This window comes from Leptonychotes weddellii, chromosome 2, assembly GCF_054177405.1.
Source record: "Leptonychotes weddellii isolate Sample4059 chromosome 2, ASM5417740v2, whole genome shotgun sequence".
NCBI classification, from domain to species: Eukaryota; Metazoa; Chordata; class Mammalia; order Carnivora; family Phocidae; genus Leptonychotes; species Leptonychotes weddellii.
Window position 1 is genome coordinate 123,545,705 of NC_138370.1, and position 11,088 is coordinate 123,556,792.

General features: G+C 43.1%; 1 long non-coding RNA gene across 2 annotated transcripts; it reads right to left on the reverse strand.

The window, feature by feature from the left end:
- Positions 1-67: 67 nt before the first annotated feature.
- Positions 68-10,342, reverse strand: LOC145720278 (uncharacterized). 2 transcript variants are annotated; one of them, XR_014143183.1, is made up of 3 exons: positions 10,179-10,342; positions 2,866-3,042; positions 68-524 (listed from the first exon to the last, which is right to left on the reverse strand). It is a non-coding gene; the product is annotated as an uncharacterized LOC145720278 (long non-coding RNA). The 2 variants fall into 2 exon arrangements; XR_014143184.1 differs by lacking the exon at positions 68-524 and adding an exon at positions 1,251-1,330.
- Between the last annotated feature and the right edge of the window lie 746 nt (positions 10,343-11,088).

An 11,088-nucleotide genomic window follows, 5' to 3' on the forward strand; every position in this document is an offset into this window, starting at 1 on the left:
GCTGACACCCACCCTAGTTTTTCCTCTGCTTCAATCCCCAAAGTGAGAATCAGCAGAGAGGCCACCAGAACAGGAGATGCTTGGGACAAAGAGCCACCCCTGGGGCAGAAAGTCCAGATAGTACAGCAGTCTTTTTAGATTCCAGATTCTGTGTCACTTGGTTCTCCGTTTTTCTTCCAGGCTTGTCAGATCTTATACCCCTGTTAAGTACAAGTATTTGTAATGCTCAGGGGAGTCTCCAGTAATGAAGTGCATAAATAAAACCATCTGTATATATGCTTACCTTAAAAAAACAAATATAATGCTCTAACTATACTATAAAGCAGAACTAAAGAGAGAATGATTTATTATGAAACAATAGATATTTCAATATGTAGATGCTCAGGCATGACTCTCTTAGAAGACACAGTATTTGTCGGCTCCTTGTGCTTCCAGGCAGATCACCGTGAATACAACAGGAACAAATGCAAATGGTAGGAAATGTGGCCATTGGTGATGTGATAGTCCAAAATGGTGGACTCCTCCTGGGAAAGTTCCAAAGAAAACAAAGTTCAATTTTGCCTGGATACACCTGAGAACCACTGCCCTAGGCTGTTTTGAGAAAGCTCGGTGTAAATGGTAAAATACTCACACATGCCCACTACCCTGTCTGACTCCAAAGAGTTAAGTAAGAAACAGAGGCCTGGAGACCTGGGTCACTCAAAAAGAATCAAGTGGAGTCAGATAGACATTCAAACCCTGGCTCTACCACCTACTTTGGTGTGACCTTGAGGAAGTTATTAACTTTTCTAACCCTTGATTTCCTCATTTATAAAATAGGCATAAAATACCCACCAGATATAGAACTGTGAGGATCAAATGTAATAATAATGTGTGGAAAGCACTCTACACAGGACCTGGAATATAGAGATCTCTCAATAAAGGATTTGAGGGAGATGGGTAGGCAAGAAATAGTGTATGGGAGGAGAAAAATGTTTTTTCCTCTACCCGTCTGGTTCTGTGGCTGAGGTCCTATAAATTAGACTGGCAAAAAGATTAACAAGAGAAAACCAAACAGAAGTTTATTAACATGTGCATCATGTATGCACACATGGGGGTCCCCGGCGATGAGTAACCCAAAGAGGTGGTCAGAACTTGGGCTTATATACCATCTCAGCTAAAATGGAAGAAAAGGGTTTTGGGGAAGCAAATTATGGGAAGGGGACCAGGGAGAGAATGGTAACAAGGTTTGTTTAGTAAGGCTAAAGCAGCCCCAAGTCGGAGTGCAGAGCCTGCTTGTCTCTCTCCCTCTGCTCCTCCCGCAGCTTGCAGGCACACTCACACGCTCTCTCTTAAATAAATAAATAAATAAATAAATAAATAAATAAATAAATAAATAAAATCTTAAAAAAAAAGAGAATTCTCCTCTTCCTGGTACTGGAGAGGGAGACACCTTTCACAAATGGGAATTTCCTTTACGAAAGGAAAACCTATGTCCTGTTTTTAGAACTTTCCCTGCATCTGCTGGTTCTCGACGGCCTTGGCTCAAAATAATTCAGATGCCATAGAGGACTATTTTGGGGTGGCATATTTTGGTACTTTTCGATAGTCAGCAAATATTCACATCAAAACTCTTCAGAGAGTTCCTGCTTCCAAAGGAGTGATGTGCGGTGTCTTCCCCACACCAGGAAATAAGGCCAGGAGAAGGACAAGTCCAGCGAGGGCGGGGTGTTGTCCACCGTTCTCTTTGTTTTCTGGGAACCAGGCTCGCTGACTCACAGGGCTCGGTGGGTCTCCAGTGGTCCCTGGGGGAGGCTGCAATGTTGCCCACCACCCTACTGAATCAGAATCCTTGGGAAATACCTCCAGGGCCTCTGGCCAGGGTGGGGGGGCTGCAAATTAAATGTGCTTCCTGCCTGTGATGGGGCGGGAAGATCAAGGTCAAGGAACCCCAGGATCCACCAAGGATCTTGGCGTCAAGTTAAAAAGAGTCTGATTTTCTGGGAGCTACACATCCATTAGTTATTTCTACTTTAGGGTTTTTTTTGTTTTTGTTTTTGTTTTTTGCTTTCGAAAGTTCCATCTTCTGACCTAGACAATTGTGCAAAGCAGGTCAATGTCATTCTGAGTGACATGCAGTTTAGGGATTCTCTCCACAAACATTTGATGAGTAACCACTGTAAGGAATAAAGCAGGAAGCAGTGGAAGCAGAAATCTGTTCCTTGTATTTAATCTCTTAAATAGACTATGAATTCCTTGACAGTCAGACCTTCATTTTACCTAGCCCTGTATCTATTTGGTGCCCAGCTCAGAGCATGGTAGTAACAATAAAAGCTAAAAACTGGAGGGCCACCTGTGTTCTATGCACTATCTTAAGTGCTTTGTATATACTACCTCATTCAAATTTCATAACCACTCTTGGAATAGCTTTTAATATTACCCCCACTTTATAGGTAAGGAAAATGAGGTACAAAGAGATTAAATAGGGGTGCGTGGGTGGCTCAGTTGGTTAAGCGACTGCCTTTGGCTCAGGTCATGATCCTGGGGTCCTGGGATCGAGCCCCACATCGGGCTCCCTGCTCGGCGGGAGGCCTGCTTCTCCCTCTCCCACTCCCCCTGCTTGTGTTCCCCCTCATGCTGTCTCTCTCTCTCTCTGTGTCAATTAAATAAATAAATAAAATCTTTTAAAAAAAAAGAAGAGGTTAAATAATTTGCCCGAGTCACACAGCTAGCAAGCATCAAAGCTAGGGTTTCAAAGTCAGCCTGGGCTCTACTGCCTCCATGGTACACAGTCGGTGCTCAATAAAGACTGAAGAGTCAGCATCAATGTATGTACATGCCCATGTTTATCTGTAGGAATAAAAGTTTCTCTTGCGCTTTCAGCACCTCAACATGCTCCAGTGTGTGCGTCTTCTGGTCTTTTTCCATGGAGTTCTCGCGTTTTTGATGGTGAGTAACAACCATGGTTTTCCCAATTCTTCTCTTTCCAGGGCTTCGAAATTTACTAACAGGGACCCAGAGTCACACAGCGCTCGGTCTACATAGCATCCAGATTCTGATACTCTAGAGATAAGATTAACATTGTCAGTTGTTTCCCCCCATTCTTACACCTTTTTATATTGATGAGAGAAAAACTCTCTAAAGGTCTGATATACAAGGGAAGCCATTTTATTTTACTTTATTTTTTTAAAGATTTTATTTATTTATTTGAGAGAGAGAATGAGACAGAGAGAGAGAACATGGGAGGGGGGAGGATCAGAGGGAGAAGCAGACTCCCTGCTGAGCAGGGAGTCCGATGCGGGACTCGATCCCGAGACTCCAGGATCATGACCTGAGCCGAAGGCAGTCGCTTAACCAACTGAGCCACCCAGGTGCCCCTATTTTACTTTATTTTAAAGATTTTATTTATTTATTTGAGAGAGAGAGCAAGCGAGAGAGAGAGACAGAGAGACAGAGAGACAAGAGAGACAGCGCACCGAGTGGTGGGGAGGGGCAGAGGGAGAGGGAGACACAGACTCCTCGCTGAGCAGGGAGCCAAGGGAAACCACTTTACATTTCTTTCTAAGTCAACATGACTGTCTATAAACTTTGTTCACACCACAGGCCTGAGTGATGGCCGGCCACGCATGCACTGTGAATGAGTTGCCCAAAGGAAAGCATCTCATCCTGGAGAGCTCAGCCAGTGCTCCTATTCTCTACGTTCCTTTTACAATAAAACTCATGATTCCTGCCTATAGGCTAATCTATAATCTCCTGAGCTTTTACAACATCTAAAAAAGTATAGAACCCTGTAAAAACTGTTCATTCTCCAGAACACTTTCTTCCCCGTGAAGGCCGTGTTTCCCAGGCTTGAATAAAGCTCTCTTTCTTGCTTTTATTTATTTATTTATTTTTAAAGATTTTATTTATTTATTTGACAGAGAGAAGCGAGAGAGGGAACACAAGCAGGGGGAGTGGGAGAGGGAGAAGCGGGCTTCCCGCCGAGCAGGGAGCCCAATGCGGGGCTCAATCCCACGACCCTGGGATCACGATCTGAGCCGAAGGCAGACGCTTAACAACTGAGCCACCCAGACACCCCTCTTTTTCTTACTTTTAGAGATTCTAAAAGGTTTGTTCATTTTGCATCGACAATATCCACTCCCTCTTTCAAGAAAGGATACATTTATTTTTGATAAAATGAGGGTGACTAAAAGCAACTTAGGACTCAGTGAATTTTCAGAAATGACGAAGTTACTAGATTCCTCTTAAGGTGGGGAGAGAGAGAGAGTCTAGATAAGGAGAAAAGGTCCTTCTGCTCAAGAATGTCTCCACAGTACATTCTACCTAGGAAAATATTTAGTTTTTGTTTTAAGATGCAGAGAGAAGAGCCCATAGGTACAGAGGGAGATAGAAAAGGAGAATGATAGAAATACGAGCATCTGATTTAGAGCCTTCAACATGCTGTGCCCTTTGCCTGAAATATTTTTTTCTTCCACCCCTCCCCCATACAGAACCTCCCCCCGCCAACACAGACACACCGTTAATTGCTAGTCATTCCTGACAGCAGAACTTAAATAACCCTTCCCTGTCCCTCCTTCCCCAACCCTCACCTAAAGTCAGACCATCTGGATATGGCCAGGCCACCTCTGCAGTTCTTTCTGGCTTTCCTGACTGAATAATTCATAGAGCATTGGGCTGTTTGATGTTTGTCTTCCCTAGAGCACTTAATTCCCCAAGCCCAGGGACTCTATCTGCCTTTTCAATACTAGGTTCCCAGGGCCAGGCACAGGGTAGGTACTCAATAACTACGTGACGCATGGATGTTGAATGAACTTTCCATGTTCAATGATTGTGTCTGAGGACTTCGAGAGCACGTGTGAATCCTCTTCCTGTGCCTCAGTCTGCCTTCAGTAGAACAGCTCCCGCAAGCACTGGCCTTTTAAGGCCCCATAGCACAGCAGGCAATGGACACCTTCTGAAACCAGGAGAACCGAGTGCAAGTCCCCAAGTGTCACTTTGGACAAGCCTCCAGGTCTCATCACTTATAAAACGGGTTGTTACGAGAATCAGACATGTTAATACCCATGAGAATGCTCTGTGCATTCCAAGGCATCTGATAAACCTTGCTCTTTGTGGGGGTTCTGAGTGACATAAATCAAGGCCCATATGAAGATCAAAGCTCCCAGGGTGGAATTTCAGGTATCTTGCAAGCAGGTAGGTAAGAATTGGGTGATAAAGAAGGGTCTTATTGGGGGTCCCCAAATCACACTGAATTGGTAGCCGTTAACACATGAGACTTGTCTCAAAGAAAGCTTCCTAAGAACAAAGGCACCATAAAGAAAAATTGTGAAATACTTTGCAATTTGGAAATGCTCTGGCTAGTTAGCGCACTTGGTTATCTCTATTTTTGTCTTTGCCTATTTGAGACTCTGGAGAAATAGAAGTTAACTTGTACAAAACTGATAGGAAAGCAATTAAATTCTATGTTTAGAAATGCAACTGGTGGGGCGCCTGGGTGGCTCAGTCGTTAAGCATCTGCCTTCGGCTCAGGTCATGATCCCAGGGTCCTGGGATTGAGCCCTGCATCAGGCTCCCTGCTCAGCCGAGGGCCCGCTTCTCCCTCTCCCACTGCCCCTGCTTGTGTTCCCTCTCTCTCTGTCAAATAAATAAATAAAATCTTTAAAAAAAAAATGCAACTTGGGGCGCCTGGGTGGCTCAGTCGTTAAGCGTCTGCCTTCGGCTCAGGTCATGATCCCAGGGTCCTGGGATCGAGCCCCACATCGGGCTCCCTGCTCGGCGGGAAGCCTGCTTCTCCCTCTCCCACTCCCCCTGCTTGTGTTCCCTCTCTCGCTGTGTCTCTCTCTGTCAAATAAATAAAATCTTTAAAAAAAAAAATGCAACTGGTCTGTTGGGATGCAATTGATCATCACCTTATGGACACTGATGAGTTTTGCAAGTTTTGCACTATTCGTAAATTCATTTTGGCATTCCGTTTCTGAGTGTAGACATGTGGTCCTCTGAGTTGTCTTCTTAAACTGTTGTAATGTCTTTCCAGTTCCCTTATTAATTAATGACTTAAATATAATCCTTGATACTTGTTCCTTTCATGTTTTTTTTTAAAGATTTTATTTATTTATTTGAGAGAGAGAATGAGAGAGAGAGCATGAGAGGGGTGAGGGTCAGAGAGAGAAGTAGACTCCCTGCTGAGCAGGGAGCCCGATGCGGGACTCGATCCTGGGACTCCAGGATCATGACCTGAGCCGAAGGCAGTCGCTTAACCAACTGAGCCACCCAGGCGCCCTGTTCCTTTCATGTTTGTATAAGAAGTGTGATTATATTCTTTTTAAAAATATCCTTTAATGGCACAGAGTAAAATAAAAACACAGATCCCTCTCCTCTTTCTGATAGATGAAGACCCAAGGGTTAGATGGTGGGAAAGTTGCAATTGGATAGTTCAGTAGGTCCTGTTTCATGGATTCACTCCCTAAACCCTTGCCAGAGTCAGCTGAACTTGGCACGTCATTCTAGTCGTACCAGGAGATTCAACAGGAAGTGCCCTGGGGACACCACACAGGGTCTAAGGACATGGGGAGGCACTAGGGTTATCTGACATCCTCCATGCCAGGCTTCACCTCTTTTGGTCATTGTGCCCTTTGGGGAATCTGTGAAAACCCTGGATCTTCCACCTGCGCATACACCTCTTGCATAAAATTTCAAGCAGACCCTCTAGAAATCCATGGACTTTGGGGGTTCAGGACTGTTGCCCTATGCAAAGGCCAGCTGCTGTCCACTTCCCTGCATGTGAGACAAACAGAAATGTTGCTCATCGAAACACCTCTCTCACTGCCGCGGCTGACCTAGCAGGTGGTGTCTTCCTGGCCTGCAGCCAGCATTCTGGATGGCCTCGCAAAGTCGGCTTCCTCGCTCACTTTAAATGTCAAAAGTGAGGTGTCTTAGAGCAGCCTGGCAGATGGGATTTCTGCATGAGAATTTCTCTCATTCAGACTTGTGAGGAAGAGGAGGGAGATGGGAAGCAAGGGAGAAAGAAAGGAATCGAGGGAGAGAGACGCGAGAGGCAGCCGGGGGGCGTGGGGCTGCCATTGCTGTTGGCTTTCCTGTGGCCCCAGACATCGGGGCAAGGCCACGACATTGAATACCGTCAGCCCGCCTAGAACGCCAGCTACTCAGAAAATAGCAGATTTCCATGTCACTCTCAAAGGAAATGTCTTCCCAATTCCGTGTTCTTCACACAGACTGCCTGCAATATCTATATCTTTTTGCCATTTATATATAATGGGCATTTAATATTTATGAAGTAAAAGATAAATTATTGATCTTTATTGTACACATGTCCTTGTACCGTTTTCTTTCCTTTTTACAAATCATAACTATTTGGAATGACAGCCTCTTCTGTTTTAATCTATGGCACTGAGTATGAAGCATTTGTAGTATCTAGTTGCATGATTTCCTCTGAGAAAAAGAGCTATCGTCTTTGGGCGTTTTCTCCTTGTTTGGGCTTCTGCTTCATTTTCTTCTCCCCCTGATTCACACTGTCCTTTCTGCTTTTAAGTTACTCCCAGCCACTGCTACATTCTTAGAAAAACAGCTTTTGGGGTCTTGGTTGTCTGTGCTTGCAACTGGGATCCCTCGGTGAAAACGCAATCATAGCCTCATAGAGTTGGAAAGGAACTTGGAAATGATATTTTCCATCTTTTTGCTACCAGTGACTCTCTTTTTGGCGTTTTAGCTACAAGCAACTCTCCGTCCCCCAGAGCTTTGATGCTTTAAGAATCCTGTCTACCAACTGCATGTCGAATCCAATATCTCATTGTCTTCCCTCTTCCTAATCAAATAACCCCTTAGTGGACATGTTCAGTTTGGTCACTGGGACTGGCCTTACGGAGTTCATCAATTATGTCTCACAAATTTCTAGGTCAATCCTTAGCCAGAGCTGCTGACTCTCAGGAGACCAAACACACACAAAACATGTAATGCGATGCAGAGTTGCAACACTTCTCCCCTCCTTCCTCCACTACCACAAACCAACAAGTTGCTTGACTTCGAACTTCAGCTTAGCAACACCGAGCGCGGGGCAGGTCACAGTACTGCAGTGGATAGACAGTATTTATGGAGGCCCTAAGTTGTCAATAAAATGCAAACTGTGTTTAGCATGCTCCAGTTAAGATAGCCTGGAAGTGTGCAGCCCTTATAGATGTTTCCTGACACATTTACAAATGTCTAAATATTGGTGCGTATAAGAGCCTATAATTTAGGGGAGCCAGGCTGGCTCAGTCAGAAGAGCATGCAACTCTTAATCTCGGGATTGTTGAGTTTGAGCCCCACCTTGGGTCTAGAGATTACTTAAATAAATAAACTTCTTTTAAAAAGTCTGGGGGCACCTGGGTGGCTCAGTTGGTTAAGCAACTGCCTTCGGCTCAGGTCATGATTCTGGAGTCCCGGGATCGAGCCCCACATCAGGCTCCCTGCTCAGCGGGGAGTCTGCTTCTCCCTCTGACCCTCCCCCTCTCATGCTCTCTGTCTCCCATTCTCTCTTTCAGATAAATAAATAAAACCTTAAAAAAAAAAGGTATTAAAAAAAAAAGTCTGTAATCTAGATAAGTCATTTATGATTGCCTCATTTCCCGAGTGCAGAGACAGGCGTTTTTATACCTTACTCTGAAAGTGTGAATGGAATATTCCCCCTCTTGCTAGGGCAAGATGCCCTAAGCTTTTCAGATGTTACTGACTAGGGCAGGATGGGAGCATATTTCTTCCCTTGGGTTAAACAGTATATGCACTATAAAAACATTTCACTGCCATTTGCATCCTCTTTGAAGTTGTTTTTGATTCTTAAAATTCACCATAAAGTCATTTTAAAAATTCCTAATTTCTATATGGACATTTCCATCAAGATAAAACCACAACACTGGCCTTCCTTAGCAATTAGCGAGACTAGGTCACTACTCTTCCTACCTGAAAAAGGGAAAACAAATTGTATTCTGTGTTTTTCTATTTTTAAAATAATGTTCATGATACTCACTATAGAATTATTTATAATGGCAAAAAGCAATCTAAATATTCAGCAGTGGGGAAATCTCAGTACGGTTTGATTCAAGCATACAGCAGAATATCCTGCTGTAGATACCTCCCGGGGAAGCTGTCTGTGATATATTTGCCGGATGAGAAAAGTAAGTGGAAAAACAATATCTACAGTATGATCTTATTTGTATTAAAAACACACACACTATGTTCTATAGTACAGATATAGAAACAGATTGAAGTGATAGGTAGCAAAACGTTAATAAGGATTATATCTGGACTGCAGGAGTAAGGAGACTGGTTTGAAATTATATATATATGTTTATAAAGCAGAAACAGATATGGATTTGCTGAAAAATCAGAGGCCTGGGAGAAGGGGCAAGAGGGGACTTACTTTCCCTAATATCCTTCTCCTTCCCCACATTATCAGTATTTTAATTCATTTTTTTCCTTAAAATTGGTTTATAGAGGGACTAACTTGAATTTTCTTTTCTCAAACAATTTAACTATATATATAAGTATGCATGATCTATATCTGTGTATGTGTGCCTGTTTCCTGACCTACTAAATGAGAGGAAGGAGGAGTGTTTAAAGTTAAAATCTTTTAAAAATAATTTTTCCTAAAAAAAATTAAAAATAATTTTTCCTGCTTATAAAGGGTCTACATGCTCATAGTAGAAAAATCAGAAATAAAAAAGGATAAAGGACACAAAAACTATCCATAATATCACCATATGCGGGGCACTTCCATCCAGACCTTTTTCTGTACATTTTTGTTACCTTCCAGTTTGGTGTGTTTCTTTAGAAAACAAGAAACAAAACTGGGATTTAAATTAAATTCTGACTTGTATCCTTAAAAATCTCTCTCCCAGAGATCCTGCCACAGTATCCTGTGTCTGCAAGCATGCCAGAAGTGTAGTTGGATGATTTTACTTCATAACCACTTTGAAATAGTTAAAAGTTAAATAACCTATTTTTTAACACTACAGTAGTCCTCACGTTGTCTGGGGGGGATAACTTCCAAGACCCCCAGTGGATGCCTGAAACCACAAACAGTACTGAACCCTCTTTATAGGATCCTAATAAAATAGGACAATCATAACAACTTGTTGTACTAAAAGTAATGTGAATGGGGCCTCTCTCTGTCTCTCTCTCAAAACGTCTTATTGTACATCACTCACCTTTCTTCTGATGAAATGATAAAATGTCTACGCGATGAGATGAAGTGAGGTGAATCACGTAGGGTTAGGCCATTGACCTCTGACCACTCGTCAGAAGGATGATCACCTGCTGCCCGACCACAGCTGACCACAGGTAATTGAAACCGTGGAAAGCAAACTGTGGCTACAGGGTGGGGGTGGAGGGGACTACTGTAATTGTATTTCATTATTAGAAGCTGAAGTCACCACTAAAGTTATTTTAGTAGACCCTTGTCACTCAAGAACAGCCTAGTGAAAACAAAGGGGGTGATGGTATCAATTTCCTTGATGAATGTCTTTTCTTGCAGTCAAGAACACATTCTTCGCTACTTCTAGCTTTCTAATTTAGATAACAAATGGAGTCTGCTTCTCGCTCTGCAAGGCTTGTAGGGGAGCCTGACCTCAACACTGCAACTCTAACCCGAAGCTGTAGCTCCTGAGCGCTGCTCTACGAACTAGCACTTTAGAAGTTACATGGCGTGTCACAAGAACAAATCCCTGAAATTCTATTTTATTCACACAGTACCTTTAAACCATCAGGCTAAAGAAACTATTCAAAGGCTGTCACCACCAATTCACAGTTTTTGCTTGAAGAACAGTGTAACCAGAGTACAGAAGTAACCAGAATAAAAACTCTTCTCCGCTTTGAAACAAGTATTCTGAAGTGGGAGACACATTGTGATTTGGAGCCACTTTTAATTCTGTTTCCTGCTCTCCATTCAGGGGGTAGCAACTTTATACCCTTTTAGGAATTTTAGAAGAGGATACCTGAACGACAGTGAAGCTAAAAAAGAAAGGATTTAATTGGGGCAATTTCAGAAACAGGGATAATTTCAGGCGCACGGCATTCTTCTCCCATTCGAGGGGAGCTTTACTTGTTCTCACACACTGA